This window comes from Mobula birostris, chromosome 10 (assembly GCF_030028105.1).
Source record: "Mobula birostris isolate sMobBir1 chromosome 10, sMobBir1.hap1, whole genome shotgun sequence".
Lineage (NCBI taxonomy): Eukaryota > Metazoa > Chordata > Chondrichthyes > Myliobatiformes > Myliobatidae > Mobula > Mobula birostris.
The window spans coordinates 125,463,218-125,485,507 of record NC_092379.1 but is presented as its reverse complement, the minus strand read 5'-3'; the positions used below and the strand labels follow the sequence as shown (position 1 = coordinate 125,485,507).

At 41.5% G+C, this 22,290-nt stretch overlaps 1 long non-coding RNA gene across 4 annotated transcripts in view; it reads left to right on the top strand.

Annotated features, from left to right (window-relative positions):
* The window catches only part of LOC140204316 (uncharacterized), a 92,066-nt gene that overhangs the window by 28,921 nt on the left and 40,855 nt on the right, over positions 1-22,290 (top strand). For 2 of the 4 annotated variants that reach the window (XR_011887587.1, XR_011887584.1), the window contains exons 2-3: positions 21,210-21,477; positions 22,170-22,216. This is a non-coding gene — a long non-coding RNA (uncharacterized lncRNA). Of the gene's footprint in view, positions 1-21,209; positions 21,478-22,169; positions 22,282-22,290 lie in introns of those variants that run through there. The other 2 variants (XR_011887585.1, XR_011887586.1) reach the window with 2 other exon arrangements.

Below are 22,290 nucleotides of genomic sequence, written 5' to 3'. Positions count from 1 at the left end.
GGGGGGCTAAACGGCTTGCCCAAGGGTGACCTGCAGGCTGGTGGAGGAAAGAAGGACCTTATGCCTTCTTTGATTGAGACGTACCTCCAGTCTGCCACCTATGAACAATCCCCATATTGATTTAAGAAACCCTCCTGCATGCCGTTAACAAATTCTGCCTCATCTAAACCACTTGCACTATGAAGGTCCCAGTTCATACTAGGGAAGTTGAAGTCCCCCGTGACAACAACCCTATTGTTTTTACACCTTTCCTTAATCAGCCTGCATATTTGTTCCTCAGTATATCAGAGGTTATTGGGGGGGTCTGCAGTACATTCCCATCAGAGAGATTGCACTCTTCCTATTTGTGAGTTATAACAATTTAAACTCGGTGGACAAGGCCTCCATTATGTCCCCTCTAAGTGCAGTTGTGATGTTGTCCCTGATCAGTAGTGCAACTCAACACTCCTTCCCACTCTTTTATCTCCCTACCTTTTCTGAAACATTAAGCATCCATTCCTCTCCTCCATTTCGTCCATTTTCCCCACATGTCCTCCATTTCCCAGACTTCTGCTCTCACACCTCTCCGATGGACGGAGGAGAGAAGGAGTTCCCTTTATCCTGACCTTCCATGCTACCAGACCAGATGTCACCCACATCATCCTTTTCTGCCAGATGCAACAGGATCACACCATCAGTCACACGCCTTCCCCTCCCCAGCCCTTTCTGCTTTCCACAGAGACCATTCTCTCCATGATCTTCTGTTTTCTGACACTCTCCCCTGTATCACTTGCCCTACACCTCCCTTGAACCTATGTTATATGTTCAATGTTCACTGAATTCTTAGCCTCAGTTTGTCTCTTGCCTGGTGCAGCTCAGTTACCGAGACTGGGGGCCTTAGTTGTGGAGTGCAGTCCCCTATGCCAAACAATTTTCCCTTAGTCCTGATTCAGATTAGCCTTTCTGTCGAATACCCCAGGCTGCAAAATAATACCTTACTCATAAGAAGCCCAAAGGGTAAACAATATACGTGGTAATAATAAATATGATACATATAATCCTGGTGAAGGGTTTTGGCCGGAAACGCCGACTCTACTCTTTTCCAGAGATGAGTTCCGCCAGCATTTTGTGTGTGTTGTTTGCATTTCCAGCACCTGCGGACTTTCTCTTGTTCATGATACGTATAGAGATGAGCAGAAAGCACTCGAATGGTGCAAAGTACAATAGTGCAAACTGAAGTAGAGTCATAGAGCACAGAAGCAGGCCCTTCGGCCCATCTAGTCCATGCCAGTCTCATCAGGACCATCGCCCTCCGCACACCTCCCATCCATGTGCTTATGCAACCTTCTCTTCAATGTTGAAATCGAACCCTCATCCAGCACTTCCACTGGCAGCTCATTCTGGGCTCTCAGCACCCTCTGAGTGAAAATAATGAAAAAGGAGATATTAGAATGAAAATCAGGGAAGGGGTAGAAATAATAGTTCAAGAACATGGCAGCACCTCTAGAAAGGGAATGTGATAGAGGTGTTTGGGTTCAGAAGTTTGATAGCAAAGGGGTGGAAGCTGCTCTTGTGCCTGGTCGTCCGCGCACTCAAATCGGTATCTTCTCCAAGAAGGAAAAAAAGAGAAAAGGCAATGGCCAGGGTGGTGGGAATCCTATAATGTACAGTTAGCCTTCCTGATGCAGTGAAGATGGAATAGATATGCTTTTTGTTGAAGCTGAAGCGCAATATTCATCTGCTCCTGTTAGTATCTCATTCAGATACTCATTCTTTCAACTGGCAACAGTATCAGCTTTTTTATTTAATCCCTCATGGACACCATCCTAACCCAGACCTCCTTCCTTGCTCTCTTTATCCCTCCTCCACCTTTCCTTCGTAAATTACTAACATGGTGCGCTTCCAATTGCTGCCAATTCTGCTGAAATGTTAACCCCGGTTCTTTCTCAGCAGATGCTGCCTCACAATTCCAGTGGCCCACGTTTAATCAGTTGCTGTCAGTGTGGTGTTTGTATGTTCACTCTGTGCCTAGGCAGGATTGTTCCATGTGCTTTGGTTTCTCCCAGAAGCTAAAAAATGTGCAAGCTGTGAATTAATTGGCTACATGTAAATTGTCCTTACTATACAGATAAGTGATTAAACTTGGGTGGGGGAGGAGTTGCGGGCAAGGGGAATTAGAGAAAATGTAGTCAGATAAAAACAGGGTTAAGATGAGACTAGAGAAAAAAATGGCTGCTTGGTGTTCAGCAAAGACATGATGGGCCAAAGGGCCTATTCCTGTGTTCTCCCTCTCTATACATCAATTAAGTATTTTCTGTTTTCCTTATAGGTTTTCAGCATCTATTATATTTTATAATTGGCCAATTATGGTAGAATTTTGAACTGCTTTTATTGATGTTGGATTGGGCCCTGACTCCAAATTTAGGATTTGGGTTAACGTTACATTTACATTATAACTTTGGTAGAGGTAAACTGCTTCACATTAACAAAGATATTGTGAAAACGTGCCTTAAGTGTTAAGCCATATTAGACCAACTAAATGTGTTTTCCCATCTGTGTCTGTGTAAACAAACTGTGGAAATACTGGGCAAAGGTCACTCACAGTGACCAATTCCTTCCCACTAGCAGGACTGGCAAAACTGAAAATATCACACTTACCATACAAAGACAGATTTAATCTGCTCTACTCTTCTGCCTTCATGGACTGTGGCTTGTAAACTATCAGCAATTTTCATGATAATTGCCCTTTTCTCAAGGGGTTGGCTGGACTTTGTTCTTTTATCTCCAGTTAACGTATTTGTTTAATAATAAGACACTTCTTTTTATTACTATTTTATAGACAAGTGGCAGCTTCTGATTCTGAAGTTTTGTAAGCAGTTTCTCTCTAACATAAACTAATCTGGTTTGACTTACTTGACTCCAGGCATAATGCCAGCCACAATCAAATTGGTCTTGGCCGAGCTGCAACTTCCGAATCGGATAGACTCAATTTGCTAAATGGGAATAGGAAGGGTGTTCCAGCACTCAATGACTTCCCTGTGTGCACTAATCTGGAGTGGATTGCAGAACACAGGATACAATTATTACTTTACAAGATTAGCAGAGAGAAGATTTCCAGAGCCAGATCATTGGCAATGTCTTCTTTTTAGGAAGTTTTTTATAAGTCATCATGGGACATTAGGATTGCTGAATGGCTGTTGCTGCTGACTGCTAAACAATATGAACTCCAAAGGAATGAAAATAATTACATTAGCCATTCTTTGGATGTCAGGTCATGTATCTAGGTAGAAATTCATGAATGCTTCACTTGCACGTTATGCTTCTTCAATTTTCAAGATAGGACATGAAGGCAAATTGAGCAGAGCCCTATAGTCAGAAGGCAAACTCGAGTTTATTGACATATGCTGCAATTGCCTGTGTGCACAGGTGCAATGAAAAACTTACTTGTAGCAGCATCATGGGCACATGGCCTCAGATAAGCAGCACTCACAAGAAAAACATCAATTAAACATAAGTTATCCACCGTTCTTACAAGGAAGAATCAGAATCAGGTTTATTATCACCAGCATGTGACGTGAAATTTGTTAACTTAGCAGCTGCAGTTCAATGCAATACATAATCTAGCAGAGAGAGAGAAAAAAAAATGAATAAAATAAAACATAATAAGTAAACAAGAAAATCAATTATGTATATTGAATAGATTTTTTAAAAATGTGCAAAAACTGTATATTAAAAAAAGTGAGGTAGTGTCCAAAGCTTCAAAGTCCATTTAGGAATCGAATGGCAGAGGGGAAGAAGCTGCTCCTGAATCACTGAGTGTGTGCCTTCAGGCTTCTGTACCTCCTACCTGATGGTAACAGTGAGAAAAGGGTATGCCCTGGGTGCTGGAGGTCTTTAATAATGGACGCTGCCTTTCTGAGACACCGCTCCCTAAAGATATCCTGGGAACTTTGTAGGCTAGTGCCCAAGATGGAGCTGACTAGATTTACAACCTTCAGCAGCTTCTTTTGGTTCTGTGCAGTAGCCCTTCCATACCAGACAGTGATGCAGCCTGTCAGAATGATCTCCACGGTACAACCATAGAAGTTTTTGAGTGTATTTGTTGACATACCAAATCTCTTCAAACTCCCAGTAAAGTATAGCTGCTGTCTTGCCTTCTTTATGACTACATCAATATGTTGGAACCAGGTTAGATCCTCAGAGATCTTGACACCGAGGAACTTGAAGCTGCTCATTCTCTCCACTTCTGATCCCTCTATGAGAATTGGTATTTGTTCCTTCGTCTTACCGTTCTGAAGTCCACAATCAGCTCTTTCATCTTCCTGATGTTGAGTGCTAGATTGTTGCTGCGTCACCACTCCACTAGTTGGCATATCTCGCTCCTGTACGCCCTCTCGTCACCACTGGAGATTCTACCAACAATGGTTGTATCGTCAGCAAATTTGTAGATGGTATTTGAACTATGCCTAGCCATACTATCGTCAGTGAGAAGGATATGTTATCATCAATCCACATAGACTGTGGTCTTCTGGTTAGGAAGTCGAGGATCCAATTGCAGAGAGAGGTACAGAGGCCCAGGTTCTTCAACTTCTCAATCAGGATTGTGGGAATGATGGCATTAAATGCTGAGCTATAGTCGATAAACAGCATCCTGACATAGGTGCTTGTGTTGTCTAGGTGGTCTAAAGCCTGGAACAAACAAAAGGCCCATTGTAGTGCAAAGTGATCAAAGTGGTCACACTGGTGTCACAACCGCGGACTCTGCTGTGGGGTCTATGCTTCTGCGCAGACCGACTGTGGAATAGGTTTTGGAATTGTGCTCGTGAGTATACACTTCCCAGCTAATTACTGTTTCACTACGGTGGAGGTTAACTCCCTTCTTTTCATTCCAGTCTTATTGAGACTTGACCAAAAGTACAGCAGCATTGACGCTCCCTGCTTATGATCATCCTTGTCCAGGAAAGAGGACTACCATTTCGACTGATGCTGTGAAGGAGCGGAAGTCATTTAAAATTTAGTTATTGCTTCCACCCACAGTGTTGACATTTAACTTTCAGTTTAAGAGTTTTTGTTAATGGCCCTGTTGGCCTAACACTTACTTTTTTCTTTTCCTTTAAATCCTGCAACAGTTCTCATTAAAGTCAGTGAACTGTTAACCTGCTTCAGTGTTGCTCTCTACACTTGGGCCATATCCATACATTCTGAGACACTGAGGTGGTGAATTGCAATTGTGCAGGTCAGTTTAATAATGGAATGAATAAAAGTTCAAAGATCAAAGTAGATTTATTATCAAAGTGCATATACGATACCATATACTAATAGAAACATAGAAAACCTACAGCACAATACAGGCCCATTGGCCCACAATGCTGTGCTGAACATGTACTTACTTTAGGAATTACCTAGGGTTACCCATAGCCCTCTACTACATTATGTACAAACATGTATTTTCTTGCAGGCAGTTATATGGAGTTCAACCCAGATAAGTGTGAGGTGGTTCATTTTGGTAGGTCAAATATGATGGCAAAATATAGCATTAATGGCAAGACTATTAGCACTGTGGAGGATCAGAGGGATCTTGGGGTTCGAGTCCATCGGACACTCAAAGCTGCTACCCATGTTGACTCTATGGTTGAGAAGGCATACGGTGCACTGGCCTTCATCAATCGTGGGATTGAGTTTAAGAGCCGAGAGGTAACGTTGCAGCTATATAGGACCCTGGTAACACCCCACTTGGAGTACTGTGCTCAATTCTGATCACCTCACTACAGGAAGGACATGGAAACCATAGAAAGGGTGCAGAGGAGATTTACAAGGATGTTGCCTGAATTGGGGAGCATGCTTTTTGAGAATAGGTTGAGTGAACTCAGTCTTTTCTCCATGGAGCGACAGAGGATGAGAGATGACCTGATAGAGGTGTACAAGATAATGAGAAGCATTGATCGTGTGGATCGTCAGAGGCATTTTCCCAGGGCTGAAATGGCTAGCATGAGAGGGCATAGTTTTAAGGTGCTTGGAAGTAGGTACAGAGGAGGTATTGGGGTAAGTTTTATATGCAGAGAGTGGTGAGTGCGTGGAATGGGCTGCTAGCGACGGTGGTGAAGGCAGAAACAATAGGGTCTTTTAAGAGACTCCTGAATGGATACATGGAGCTTAGAAAAATAGAGGGCTGTGGGTAAGCCTAGGTAGTTCTAAGGCAAGGAACACACATCAAAGTTGCTGGTGAACGCAGCAGGCCAGGCAGCATCTGTAGGAAGAGGTGCATTTGTCGTTTCAGGCCGAGACCCTTCGTCAGGACTAACTGAAGGAAGAGTGAGTAAGGGATTTGAAAGTTGGAGGGGGGGGGGAGATCCAAACTGATAGGAGAAGACAGGAGGGGGAGGGATAGAGCCAAGAGCTGGACAGGTGATAGGCAAAAGGGGATACGAGAGGATCATGGGACAGGAGGTCTGGGAAGAAAGACAAGGGGGGGGGCACCCAGAGGATGGGCAAGAGGTATATTCAGAGGGACAGAGGGAGAAAAAGGAGAGTGAGAGAAAGAATGTGTGCATAAAAATAAGTAACAGATGGGGTACGAGGGGGAGGTGGGGCCTTAGCGGAAGTTAGAGAAGTTGATGTTCATGCCATCAGGTTGGAGGCTACCCAGACGGAATATAAGGTGTTGTTCCTCCAACCTGAGTGTGGCTTCATCTTTACAGTAGAGGAGGCCGTGGATAGACATGTCGGAATGGGATGTGGAATTAAAATGTGTGGCCACTGGGAGATCCTGCTTTCTCTGGCGGACAGAGCATAGATGTTCAGCAAAGCGGTCTCCCAGTCTGCATCGGGTCTCGCCAATATATAAAAGGCCACATCGGGAGCACCGGACGCAGTATATCACCCCAGTCGACTCACAGGTGAAGTGTTGCCTCACCTGGAAGGACTGTTTGGGGCCCTGAATGGTGGTAAGGGAGGAAGTGTAAGGGCATGTGTAGCACTTGTTTCGCTTACACGGATAAGTGCCAGGAGGGAGATCAGTGGGGAGGGATGGGGGGGATGAATGGACAAGGGAGTTGCGTAGGGAGCGATCCCTGCAGAATGCAGAGAGAGGTGGGGAGGGAAAGATGTGCTTAGTGGTGGGATCCCGTTAGAGGTGGCGGAAGTTACGGAGAATAATATGTTGGACCCGGAGGCTGGTGGGGTGGTAGGTGAGGACTAGGGGAACCCTATTCCTAGTGGGGTGGCGGGAGGATGGAGTGGGAGCAGATGTACATGAAATGGGGGAGATGCATTTAAGAACAGAGTTGATAGTGGAGGAAGGGAAGCCCCTTTCTTTAAAAAAGGAAGACATCTCCCTCGTCCTAGAATGAAAAGCCTCATCCTGAGAGCAGATGCGGCGGAGACGGAGGAATTGCGAGAAAGGGATGGCGTTTTTGCAAGAGACAGGGTGAGAAGAGGAATAGTCCAGATAGCTGTGAGAGTCAGTAGGCTTATAGTAGACATCAGTGGATAAGCTGTCTCCAGAGACAGAGACAGAAAGATCTAGAAAGGGGAGGGAGATGTCGGAAATGGACCAGGTAAACTTGAGGGCAGGGTGAAAGTTGGAGGCAAAGTTAATAAAGTCAACGAGTTCTGCATGCGTGCAGGAAGCAGCGCCAATGCAGTCGTCGATGTAGCAAAGGAAAAGTGGGGGACAGATACCAGAATAGGCACGGAACATAGATTGTTCCACAAACCCAACAAAAAGGCAGGCATAGCTAGGACCCATACAGGTGCCCACAGCTACACCTTTAGTTTATGATCCTGTCGTATCCCCTTTTGCCTATCACCTGTCCAGCTCTTGGCTCTATCCCTCCCCCTCCTGTCTTCTCCTATCAGTTTGGATCTCCCCCTCCCCCTCCAACTTTCAAATCCCTTACTCACTCTTCCTTCAGTTAGTCCTGATGAAGAATCTGGGCCTGAAATGTCGACTGCACCTCTTCCTACAGATGCTGCCTGGCCTGCTGCGTTCACCAGCAACTTTGATGTGTGTTGCCTGAATTTCCAGCATCTGCAGAATTCCTGTTGTTTGCGTCTAAGGCAAGGATATGTTCAGCACAGCTTTGTGGGCCAAAGGGCCTGTATTGTGCTGTAGGTTTTCTATGTTTCTAAAAAAGAAATACAATAGAATTTTACAAAATATTATACATGCACAGACAAAGACTGACAAACAGCCTATGTGCAAAAGAAGATGAACTGCACAAAAAAAAAATACTGAGAACATGAGTTGCAAAGAGTCTTTGAAAGGGAGTCTGGAGGTTTTAAAATCAGTTCAGAGTAGTGGTGATTGAAGCTATCCGCCTAGTTCAGGAACCTGAAGGTTAAAGGTTAATAGCTGGTGGTGAGGGACCTAAGGAGTGAAGGCAATTCGTTGTTCTTGAGCCAGGCATTGTGGGACTCCAGGTTTCTGTACCTCCCGCCTGATTAATAGCATAACAGAACTAAATGCTTTCAATGTAGAAGTGTCGAAGCTTCACTGTAACTGAACATTTTCATTATCCTGAGAGGATTACATAGAATTCAAACTACAAAAACTATTTGCTCTGAGTTTTAATGCTCAGCTTTATATTCCATTCAAACTTCCTCCCACCTGGTTCTGCCTCACTCTGTCAGCATACTCAATGTTCCTGACTCGCTTGGTAATTTTCCCCTCAGCACCATCGTGAAGCAAAGGTATTTCATGTGAGAGCAGTTTGTTTTTTGGTATACTGTACCAAAAGAGGGTAATATAATTGAAAATCCTATCAATCCTTGTTTTCACTTCTTGTGGTTTTAAAATATACCCGCATATATAATTTTAAAGGTGGCAGGGTGGAGATATCTCTCCACCAAAGGAGGTGTACGGTGCTCCTTCTCTCCCTTGGCCATGGTGTACCACCTACATAGCCCCCATGCAACTACCCCCCCCCCCCGATCAGGGTCCCGTGAAGCCACGGGATGAGGTGGTGGATGGTCATATGAACAGCTGGTACATTCTCTGAAGACTATTGGTAATGGCTGGAGTCACCCGTCTTGTAAACACACCGCCCAAAAAAAGGCATTAGCAAACCACTTCTGTAGAAAAATTTGCCAAGTCCAATCATGATCATAGAAAGACCATGATCGTCTACATTATATGACTTGGCAAATAACAAAGGAACAATGTAATTTTACCTTCTGGCCATTGAAGGTTCTGATAAAAAAGTCTTAACTGGGGAAACTAAGTTGGTTTCCTAGAGATGCTGATTAAACTGTTTACTGCTGCTTAAAAGATAATATTATTAATAATATAATATTAATAATAATTGTATTTATATTATAAATATTTGTTTTCATTCAAGCAACACACGCAAAATGCTGGAGGAACTCAGCAGGCCAGGCAGCATCTATGGAAAAAAAGTACAGTCGATGTTTCGGTACTGCCAAAGGGTCTCTGCCTGAAATGTCGACTGTACTTCTTTCCATAGATGCTGCCTGCCGAGTTCCTCCAGCATTTTGAGTGTGTTGCTTGGATTTCCAGCATCTGCAAATTTTCTTTTTTTTGTGATTTATTTTTATTCTTCTGATTCCTGCATAGAAATACAGGTGGCAAACAAGGGGGAACAGTTTCCCATGCCTCTGCCAATGTAGTTTGTCCCATAAGGGAGAGTTATTGGGGTGCAATTACGTTGTGAGTTGGTGTTTTTAGGCTGAGGTCCCTTTATTTGGCTGATTAAGGATATTAAACAAATTATCAAGGGACAATTCTTGTGGATGGTATGAAGACAGGCGGGGAGGCAGATAATGTTCAAGAAGCAGAGAGTCTGCAGAAGAACTTGGACAAATTAGGAGAATGGACAAAGATGCAGCAGCTGAAATACGGCGTAGGGAAGGTTATGATTATGCACTTTAGTAGAAGAATTAAGGGCGTAAGTTATTTCAAAATAGAGAGCAAATTCAGAAATTAAAGACGCAAAGGGACTTGGGAGTCCTAGTGCGGGATTCCCTAAAGGTTAACTTGCAGGTTGAGTCAGTAGTAATGAAGCATATGTAATGTTAGCATTAATTTCAAGAGAACTAGAATTGTAAAAGGAAAGATATAATGTTGAACCTTTATAAGGTATTGGTCAGGCACAATACTTGGAGTATCTAAGTATCTAAGAAAGGATGTGCTGGCATTGGAAAGTATGCAGAGGAGGTTTATGGAATGATCCTGGGAATAAAAGGATTAATGTATGAAGAATATTTGATGGCTCTGGCCTATACTTGCTGGAGTTCAGAAGAATGAGGAGGGATCTCAATGAAATGCATGAAATATTGAAAGGACTAGATGGGGTGCACATGATGAGGATGTTTCTTAAAGTTAGAGAGTCTAGGACAGAGGGTATAGGCTCAGAACAGAAAGGTGTCCCTTTAGAACAAAGATAATGAAGAACTTATTTTACCAGAGGGTGGTGAATCTGTGGAATTCATTGCCATGGACAGCTGTGGAGGCCAAGTTATTGGGTATATTTAAAGTGGAGATTGATAAGTTATTGATTAGGAAGGGCATCAAAGGTAATGGGAAGAAGGCAAGAGAATGGGGTTGAGAGGGATAATATATCAGTTGTGTTGGAATGGCAGAGCTGACTCAATGGCCAAATGACTTGATTCTGCTCCTGTATCCTATGGTTTTATGGTCTTATGCACCTGTTCCATTCTCCATATTTGCTTTTTGCAAGAGATTATTAAGATAATAGGACAGAGGTGCTGTATGCAAATATTGTCTGTCCAGTATTTTACAATAAAATAAAATAATTTTTTACACTCATGAATTTAAACTGAAATTCTTTCACAGACATTAAATTTTGAAGTAACCTTGAGCAAAGGGTGTAGATGGAACCTGTTCATTTTCCTGTCATGAGCCATCAATCTAGTCTTTTCCAAGGAGGAAAGGACATTGGGCAGTGTATTTAGCTAGATGACAGGAGGGTAGACAATGGACTGTAACCCGAGCAGAAGCATAAATCCTCGCAAAGTAGCAGAAGACTGTCTATAGGTTTTTTTCAAGCGGATAATTAACTAACCAAAAAAAGTCAGTGATATTAGTTGGACAGGAGCAACTCAATTTGTGACTGAAATGCTAAAAATGAGGAAAAAAATTACAATTTTCTCGAATTCTTATTGGGTGGAAGTGTCAATTCACAGCCACGATTGTATGTAACACCAGTAGGTGGCGAGATTGATAACTCATTAACAGAGGACATTGTAAAAGCTCAGAACATTGGAATAAATTTATTATCAAAGTATATATACATATGTCAAACCCTGAGATTTGTTTTCATGCTGGCATACTCAATAAATCAGATGACCATAATAGAGTCAATGAAAGGCAGCACCCAACAGGATGGACAACTAGTGTGCAAAACTCAATAAACTGTGCAAATACAAAATTTTAATAATAACAACAACAATAATAGTAGTAATAATAAATAAATAAGCAACAAATATCAAGAACCTGAGATGAAGAGTCCTTGATGGTGACTTCATAGGTTGTGACAACAGTTCAGTGATGGAGCAAATGAAGTCAAAGGAAGTTATCCCCTCTGGTTCAAGAGCCTGATAGCTGACGGGTGATAATTGTTCCTGAACCTGGTCTCCCATCTTTATGGCTTCAGTGGTACAGCATGCCAAATTGGAGATTGCAGTGCCAATGAGCTTGCAGATTCTCAGAAGAAAATTTTCAAGGATTTATTTTCTGGATGTAAAATAGAAGAACTAACTTTCTCCAAGTCAATGTTTAAGGTTAGGCTGCAATTGGAAAATTGGCAGTACTCTGAACATAATTGAGTTCATTGCTGCTTCCTTTGAATCGTTACTTTTAATCAAGTAATTCTGTTTAAAGCAATTCTGTTTTACTTTATAGACAAATATTACAGTGTGGTAGTGAATAGAATATTGAGCATGGTTTTTTTTCTGCCCTTTAAAGCATTCCTGGAAATAGAGTATAGCATAGGAAGAGGCTATTCAGCCCATCTAGTCCATGGCAAACTATTTATCCCATTTAGTCGCATCAATCTGCACCGGGACCATAGCCCTCCATTTCCCTCCCATCCATACCTCTCTTAAAAGTTGAAATCAAGCTTGCATGTACCACGTGCTGGCAACTCATTTCACACTCTCACGGCCGTCTGATTGAAGAAGTTTCCCCTCATGTTCCCCTTAAGCATTTCACCTTTCACTCTTAACCCATGACTTCTAGTTGTAGTCCCACCCAACCTGAGTGGAAAAAGTCTGCTTGCCTTTACCCTATCTGTACCCTTCATAATTATGGATATCTTTTACAAATCTTTCCTCAATCTTTTAACTTCCAAGGACTCCTAACCTATTCAATGTTTCCTTATAACTCAGGTTCTCCAGGCCAGGCAACATCCTTGTAAATTCTCTCTGTACTCTTTCAACATTATTTACATCTTTCCTGTAGGTAGGTGACCAAAACTGCACACAATACTCAGATTAACTCTCACCAAAATCTTATACTTCAACATAACATTTCATCTTCTGTATTCAGTAGTTTGATTTATGAAGGCCAATGTGCCTAAAGTTTTCCTTATGACCTTTTATACTTGTGTCACCACTTTCAATGAATGATGGACCTGTAATCCCAGACTCCTCAGTGCCCTACCGCTCATAGTGTAAGACCTACCCTGGGGGATCTATTCAAAGTGCAACACCTCACACTTGTATGCATTAAATACCATCAGACATTTTTCAGCCCACTTTCCTAGATGGACCTGAGCCTGCTACAAGCTCTGATAGTCTTCCTCGCTGTCCACTACTCCCTCAGTCTTGGTGTCATCAGCAAATTTGCACGTTATCATCCAGATCAATGATATAGATGACAAACAACAATGGTCCCAGCACTCCACTAGTCACAGGCCTCCAGTCAGAGAGGCAACCATCTACAACCACTTGCAGGCTTCTCCCACAAAGCTAAAGTGTAATCCAATTTATTATCATATCTGCCAATCGATGCCTTATGTACTTAATCAACAAACCCGAGTGAGCGAAGTCTCCTAGAATGTAAAAATATTAAATGCCTTTTCCCCATTATCATGTGTTATTCTCTCTGAAGTAAGTTCACAGCTCCCTGCAGAGTATCACAAAGATACCAAGGACAAAGGTACTACAGGTCGACCTTCACTAATCCGACTACCTGTAATCCGGTTCCTTTGATAACCCGGCACTGATTATGCTTAATCTTATCCTTCTGTAATTTGGCATTTTCACTAAGCCAGCACTCCTCAGGTCCCAATGGTGCTGGATTAGTGAAGGTTAGCTATTGCTTAATGTGATCCTTCTGTAATTCGGCATTTTCACTAATCCAGCACTCCTCAGGTCCCAATGGTGCTGGATTAGTGAAGGTCGACCTGAATATACTTCAAGAAATTACGTTCTGACATGCAATGATTACTTGTAAGGGTAAAATTTTATTGCCTTTTGGAAGGAAATGGTACATTATCACCATGACCTGTTGCAATCCATAGAGTGAAGGTATGAAGCATTAGTAGCATTATCCTGTTCACTTTTTAACTTGTGTGATAAATGTGACTTATTTGTGGTATATTACTTTATGTGTTGTGTGTGAGTTATATGTACTGTGTTGTGCACCTTGGTCTGGAGGAACATTGTTTTATTTGGCGGTATACATGTTTATGATTGGATGACAATAAACTTGAAGGTGATCCCATGGAGCTGTTAAGTAGTAGGTTATTTTAGGTTTGCATGCCAGCAACTACCAGGGAATGGTGTTAGATAAGTGAGACCTAAAGTCATATAGCAAGGATTTTCATGTTGAGAATACAGTAGAGTGAATAGGGTTGGCACAGTAGCGTAGTGGTTAGTGAAATCTGTTTACAGCACAAGTTGTAAAGATTGGGGTTCAATTCTGCCGCTGTCTGTAAGGAGTTTGTACGCTCTCTCCATGACTGTGTGGATTTCCTCCAGGTGCTCCAGTTTCCTCCCACATTCTAAAGACATACGGCTGGGGTTAGTGAGCTGTGGGCACGCAATGTTGGCGCCAGAAGTGTGGCAACACTTGCGGGCTGCCTAGCGGAATCCTCGCTGATTTGATTTGATGCACCTGACACATTTCACTGTATGTTTTGATGTACATGTGACAAATAAAGCCAATCTTTATAGGTCACTTCAAGTGGATAATTGACTAATAAAGATTTTTTTTTCAGTGACATTAGTTAAACCCAAACAATTCACTGCCAGTACTGACAAAGGATCCTCAAGCATTACCTCTGTTTCTCATTGCACAAATGCATCCTGACCTGCTGTGTAGTTCCAGTATTTTCTGTTTTTATTTTGAGATTTCCAGCAAGTATGCTTTTTCTTTGGATTTTCATTTTCGTGTTGTGATACCAAATGCAGCCAAATACCACATCCCTAAACAGCGACTTTCGAGAGATGCTCACAGTGAAGGTATAGGCAACAGATAGCCGGTTTCTGCAAGGAAAGGTAGGTGTTGTAGACTGGGAGTGCAGTATTTCCCTCTGGCCTTTCCTATTAGTAACGTACATCATTTTGGGCACAGTTGGGAGGATTAGATTAGATTAGATTAGATTATGAGGACACGCAGTCCTCTTTTATTGTCATTTAGTAACGCATGCATTAAGAAGTGATACAATATTCCTCCGGTGTGATATCACAAAAACACAGGACAGACCAAGACTGAAAAACTAACAAAACCACGTAATTATAACATATAGTTACAACAGTGCAACAATACCATAACTTGATGAAGAACAGTCCATGACACAGTAAAAAAGTTCAAAGTTTCTCAAAAGTCCCTCATCTCACGCAGACAGGAGAAAACTTTCCCTGCTATGCCCGACCACAGTCCGACTCTGAGTCCTCTGAAAACTTCGAGCTCTGATCAGCTCTCCAACACCTAGTGCCGAGCACCATCTCTGTCCAAACTTTTCGACCTCAGCCTCGGTCGCCAGCAGCAGGCAAAGCCGGGGATTTTGAGGCCTACCCTTCGGAGACTCTTGATTGCACAGTAACAACAGCAGCGAACCAGGCATTCCAGAAATTTCTCCAGATGTTCCTCTGCTTCTCACGTCTGTCTTCATCAAATCAGAATTGTCCACGGCCCCTATTTAACAGATACGATATCATTTTTCACCGGAGAGCTGCGTGCACGTGTCTCTCAGAGGCCTTTCAGAGGACAGCAGCAACAATAGCCAGAATTGTGGCACAACAAAGATTAGAAAAAAAAGATAAATACCAGCTTTATTTGTCACATGTGTATTGAAACATGGAGTGAAATACATCATTTGCTTCAAAGACCTATACAGCCTGAGGACGTGCTGGGCAACCTATAGTGTCATCACAATTCCAGCACCAACATAGCGTTCCCACGACTCACTAACCCTAACCTATGCACTTTCAGAGTGTGGTAGGGAGCCAGAGCACCCAGACAAAACCCACATGGTCATGGAAAGGACGTACAAACTCCTTACAGGCATCGGTGGGAATCGAAATCGGTAAAAGCTAGCGCTGTGAAATTAACGTCTCTGCTAGGGTGCTGTGTGTGAGATAGGTATAGAAATTAAAGCAAGTCCAGGGAGCTGGGAAAGTCAAATAGACTAAACTTGCATTTATTTTAATGTAAGATATTTGATCGGTAAGGCAGATGAGCTCAGGGCATAGGGAGGCATGTGGGATTGAGATATAGTATTATGGCTTTTTCTCATAGATGGCTGAGGGATGGGCAGGACTGGTAGCTCAGTGTTCTGGGGCACAGATGCAACAGGTATGATGTGACTATGACCACAATACAGCTGTTAATTATGGTAGTAAAGAGTATCTCACCTTTGGCTGAAAAGAATATTAACATTTTTTTTATCTCCAAGATATTTTCATCCTGATCACTGACTTGAAAATAGAATTAAATAGATCTACACAAACTAGGAAGGCCCCAGTTCGTGTCCTTATTGTGCAGATCTAACTGACTCAAACAGATGGCAGTAGACATGCTTCATATGAACTCAGTGACTTATTGTTATGGAATGGAAAAAGTTAGCAAGAGTTCCATGATCAAATATTTTACTAGTTATTCACTATCAAGCTTCGTGCATAAGTATTGCAAATGTCAGCTAGATGGGGAGAGCTTCCAGCAACAATAGACTGAAACCTACAAGAGTCAGCATTTTTGACCTTGTAAGGTTAAAAATTAAAGAAAATAAAATAACTCTATGGAAAGTTCTTAATATTGAAGAAAATTATTTCGGCTGATTTTTTTTTCAATATAAAGAATCTTTAAATCTGGATGGAAATCAGGAGTGAATGCTTCAAATCACCATGAATAGTAAAACTAGAATATGCTATGTGCTGTGATTAAATTCTTGACCTTTATCTTTAGATGCCTTTACTACTAAACTAGGAATAGCATAGTAACGTGGCAGTTACACAACTCTTTACAGCTCCAGTGATTCCTGAATCGGGATTCAATTCCTGCCGCTGTTTGTAAGGAGTTTGTACATTCTCCCCATGACCACGTGGGTTTCCTTTGGGTGCTCCCGTTTTCTCCCACATGGTTTGGGTTAGGGTTACTGAGGTGTGGGCATGCTGTGTTGGCGCTGGAACTGTGGCCCCCAGCATAATTCTCGGAGTGTGTTGCTTGTTGACGCAAACAATGCATTTCATTGTATGCTTCAATGACAAACAAAGCTAATCTTTGGTAGTTAAAATGTGGTGAAAATGGAAATTCCAGTTCAACCAGCTGCATCGCAACCCACATGCTAACCTGAGCGGCAATGGGATATGCATTAATTCTCCTAATACTCAGAGAAGATGAACACAACGTCTATGATATTAATATATCCTAAAGCTGGGGACGAATAATGTTGTTGATAATGATAATAGGACTGGGCAGAACCAACTTGGATTCATGTTTGACTTATCTTCTAGAGTTCTTTGAGGATGCTTAAAGGGGTAGGGACTTAGTGGGACTACCTTAGACAGGCACTGTGATCACTATGGGCGAGTTAAGCCTAAGGGCCTGTTTCTGTGCTGTATTACTCTATGACATTTCATAACTAATAGAATAGAAACATAAAATCATAGAAAATAGGTGCAGGAGTAGGCCATTCGACACTTTGAGCCTGCACTGCCATTCAGTATGATCATGGCTGATCATCCAACTCAGAGCCCTGTACCTGCCTTCTCTCCACACCCCCTGATCACTTTAGCCACAAGGGCCATATCTAACTCCCTCTTAAATATAGCCAATGAACTGGGAGAAAAGGGAGAAACCAGTAAATGTGGTGTATTTGGATCTTTGGAAGGCCCACACAGAAGAAATTAATGGTAATATAATGGCATGGAATGTGAATTGGTTATTGTGCAGAAGGAGTTGAGTTGGAATTTATGGGCCCTCCTGAGGCTGGCAGGCTCAGACTGGTGGGGAACAGGAGAGATCCATGCTTGTCTGCCAGCTTTACCAAGTCGATATCAATGATTTGGCTGAGGGAACCAAATATCATATTTCCAACATTGCTGAGGCTATTAAAAGAATTGGGATTGTAACTAAGAGGCTTCAAGTAGACATGGACAAGGTGAATGAATGGAAAAAAACGTGGCAGATGGAGTAAAACGTGGAAAGCATCTATAACAGAAACAGTCATGTATAACAGAAAAGTAGAATGTTTGTTAAGTAGGTAGAGATCAAACAGTGTTAATGTTCAAAGGTATCCAGGCGTGCTTGTAATCTCTGCAGGACAACATGTAGGAGAAGCAAGCAATTACATGGCCAAATGTCATGTTAGACTTTGTGATGAAAGAATCAGAATACAGGAGTAAGGGCCTCATTGCAGTTGTATAGGGCATTTTTGTTCTCCTTACCAAAGAAACAATTTTTCATGTCTTAGAACAAGTTCAGCAAAGGTTCACTAAATTATTTCCAGAGATGGCAGATACGCTATGAGAGAATGAGAATGGGACAATGAAAGGAGATGTCCACACAAACACATTCTGAATAAGGGTCTTAATCCAAAACATTGAATGCCCATTTCCCTCCATAAAAGCTGCCTGACCTGCTGAGTTCCTCCAGCTCTTTCATGTGTTGCTATACATTTTTAAAGGGCTTGAATGCCAGATGTGGAGAGGATAATACCCTTTGCTGAGAGGTCAAAGATCATGTGTCATACTATCAGAATAAACGGTAGGCCATTTAGGATTGAGATGAGGAAAACTTTCTTAATTCAAAGGGAGGGGAACCTTTCGGATTCTCCAACCCAGAGGGCTGTGAAGGTTCTGACATTGTGTTCATTCAAATGATATAATCATACATTTCTAGACATTGAGGAAGGCCCTGTTTTCCTAAACAAATGGGAGTTATGTTGGAAAATTATGCTGAGATAGAAAAATTGGCCTTAATTAAATTGTGAAGCAGACTCAAATTCCGTGCTCTTATTTGTTATGGGATGTGTCAGAAGGCAGTGGAGGCTAATTCTCTGGATGCTTTCAAGAAGGAGTTAGATAGAGCTCTTAATGATAGCGGAGTCAAGGGATATGGGGAGAAGGCAGGAACAGGGTACTGATTGTGGATGATCAGCCATGATCACAGTGAATGGCGGTGCTGGCTTGAACGGCCGAATGGCCTACTTCTGCACCTATTGTCTATAAAACTCAGATGAGGACTAAATAAGATCTCACACTTGTGTATTTCTGGGTTGAGCCTCAAACAAAGGTTAGGGAATACTAATCACTTTAACGATCCCGACATACAGAATGGAATGAGGGCAGGGAACAGTCCCATTGAGTATAAAAGGAGCACAGGAAACAGAGGCCCCATATGGGAAAGAAGCTTGTGAGGTGGATATAAAGGTACCTTGAGTAGATGTACTTCACCCATGGGGCCACACTTCATGAGCAAGCCCAAGGAGATGACTGACACAGGAGATTCTGCAGAGGCTAGAAATCTTGAGTAACACACAAAATGCTGCAGAAACTCAGCAGGTAAAGCAGCATCCATGGAGGACAGTAAACAGTCGATGACTGAGACCATTCATTGGGAGATGATGGTTGGATAAGTACAATACTGCAGAGAAGTATCAGTAAAACCCAATTCAATCTTCAGACTATTTTTGGATGAGAGAGCACCAAAATGTGTGGTGACACTTGTGGGCTGCCACCAGCATATTGCTAGGTTGTGTTGGCTTTTAACACAATGTATTTCATGATATAAACACGAGAAATTCTGCAAATGCCGGAAATACGAAGCGACACACACAAACTGCTGAAGGAACTCAACAGGTCAGATAGCATCTATTGAAATGTTTTGGGCTGAGACCTTTCTTCAGGTCTGCCGTGTCACCCTATGTTTCAGTGTACATGTGATAACTAAATCTGAATCTGAGGAGCAGAGTATTCCAAACCCCTCAGCTCATGTTATTCTCTAAGAAGTATTCAATTCTTGATACTGATGAGAGGAAGTTTTCAGTCAGAGCCAAGACTATATGATGATGGGTTGTTCAGTTGTACAGGGAAAGAAAGGAAAGGTAAAGATAACAAAAGCAACAGGAATTCTGCAGATGCTGGAAATTCAAGCAACACACATCAAAGTTGCTGGTGAACGCAGCAGGTCAAGCAGCATCTGTAGGAAGAGGTGCAGTCGACGTTTCAGACGAAGGGTCTCGGCCTGAAGCGTCGACTGCACCTCTTCCTACAGATGCTGCTTGGCCTGCTGTGTTCACCAGCAACTTTGACGTGTGTTGCGTAAAGATAACAAGTTAGATGGGGATTCTCTCGTTAAGGGAATGGATAGATATTTCAAAGTCGAGTTTATTGTCATATACACAAGTAGATGTATGCCAAGGTACAATGTAAAACTGACTTGCAACATCACAGGCACATAGAAGCAAGACCAAAGGCATAGAATAAAATAATCTGTAGCAATATAGGTTGATTTGAAGAAAACCCCATTCCTGACTATCAGAAAACTGTCTCTAACACCATCACTGACCTCATCAACTCTGGAGAAATCCCATCCACTGCCACCATCCTTTACCCCACTCTGCTTTCTTCTACCTCCTGTGCAAGATCTACAAACCTGACTCTCTGGGTAGGCCTATTGTCTCTGCTTGCTGCTGCCCCTGAACCCATGTCCTCATACCTCAACTTCAAATTATCACCCTTGGTTCAGTCCCTTCAAAGCTACAACCACCACATTTCTCATGTTCACGATCTTCTCAGTAACTTTCAATTCCCTGGCGCTGATGGTTTCATTTTCACCATGGATGTCCAGTTCCTGTCCCCCACCAAGGAAGCATTAAAGCTCTCTGCATCCTACTCTTCACTTACTATTTTCTGTTTATTTTTGTATTTCAATAGTGTCATCTTTTGCACATCGGTTGTTTGTCTATCATTGTTTGTTTTTCATTGATTCTTTTGTTTCTTTGTATCTACTGTGAATGTTATGCTTTGTAACTTCAAAACATTAAACTAGTTCAAAGGAAAACAAAGGAGTCTGGGAATGTGAGTCTCACTTTGTGTTTACTTTAAGTGAAGCGGGCACATATTGTGATGACGTATGCAATTCACATATTTATACATAACTCATGATTTAAGTGAACAAGAATGCTTAATCAACCAATATATATATATATATATATATATATGCATTTACTCAAATATTAGTTAAATATTAAATACACAACACTCCTCCCTGCTTAGCCATGAACTCCTACTCAATAGAGATATCATCTGAAATATACACACTGTATTATATACCACTGTAACATTCCTATACTGTTTCAATGACTCTGTGGTTTGATGTTTTATATTGTGTTTATTGCTCATTTTTTTACTGTTTCCCCAATTTGTTATTTTTTTTGCGCATTGGGTGTTTGATGTTTTCTTTGAATGGATTCCAAGGTGTTTCTTTGTTTCATGGCTGTCTGTGGGAAAACTAATCTCAGGGTTGTATACTGCATATATAGTTTGATAATAAATGTGTTTTGAATCTTTGAATGTCAGCAAGAAAATAAATCTCAGGGTGGTATATGGTGACATATATGTACTTCGATAATAAATTTATTTGAAATTTGAAGGCCTGGCCTCCTGCATTTGGAAGAAACTTGCAGTCATCTAATACTATACCTGAGCAGCAGCATTGTAAATCAATGTTTGTAAAAATTGTTGAGACATGTAGTAATGACATGAGAGTATAATCTTGTATGTTGACGCTATCATGTTTTTAGGTTTTGCCCCTGAACAACAGCATGTGGACAAGATATTGATGGAGCCAGGGATGGGTCCTTGAAGAACTTGAAATAATGTCAAAACAGCAGGAATTGAAATCAGTTCAGGAGATTCCCTGGCAACAACAAGAAACTTATCACACTAAAACTGATTTACAGCTGCACAGATGAGAAAAAAAATATGGGTGCTGTCATGTGTGTGCAGACTGAATTGGTTGAGCATAAAGAGAGACTGTACTGCAATCAAACTGGATGTCACACAAGGAAGGTAAAGAAACAAAATTCTTAAGAAATTGAAAATTAAACATCAGTGAGAATAATAGAAATATTTCTACAGGAAAAAAACATTGTTTGTAAAAGTTGCAGAGGCTAATTTGCTTGTAAGTTAACAGCAAATTGTTGATTTAATGTTTTTTTAATCGCTATCTGCCGAACCAACAAAGAAGATGCAACTAAAATTCTGACAGAATTCAAAGTCAATCTTTTGTTCCTTGTGCTGAAACAAAAAAATTATATTTGTTTTCATAAGAAATGGTATCACTTCCTAGGTGATTGCTAAATTACACTTTCTATGATCTCTCCTCTGAACCAACAAATTATGCATTTATGGTTCCATGAAAAATGATCGTTTAACAAAATAGCATGCAAAAAATGTGTTTAAAGAATTGTTTTAAACCTTTAGCACTCCATTGATTAAAATGTGTACAGTATGTATTATCTGTCTTTAGTCACTTGTACAGAAGTTATTTTTGTTGTTGCTATTACCTGTGACCTAAAAACAAATACGTATTAATGAATATTTTCTGCTATTACAAATTTTTCCATTGTGACCAAAATATCATGTTAAAAAAAGTGACTGAATATTACATCTTCAGTGAACTAGTACAGGTAAGATTTAGTTGCAATGAAGTCAAGGCAGATTCATACTGCCTGCACTCAAATTTGCCTTTCTTGCTCTAGGAGAATGCAAACTTGGAACACATCAGGAGAAATGAAAGGGGCGTATGGTTAGTATTGGAAGATCAAAGAGGGAATGAAACACTGCTATAATTAAAAGTGATGCAGCAAACATAATGGTTGA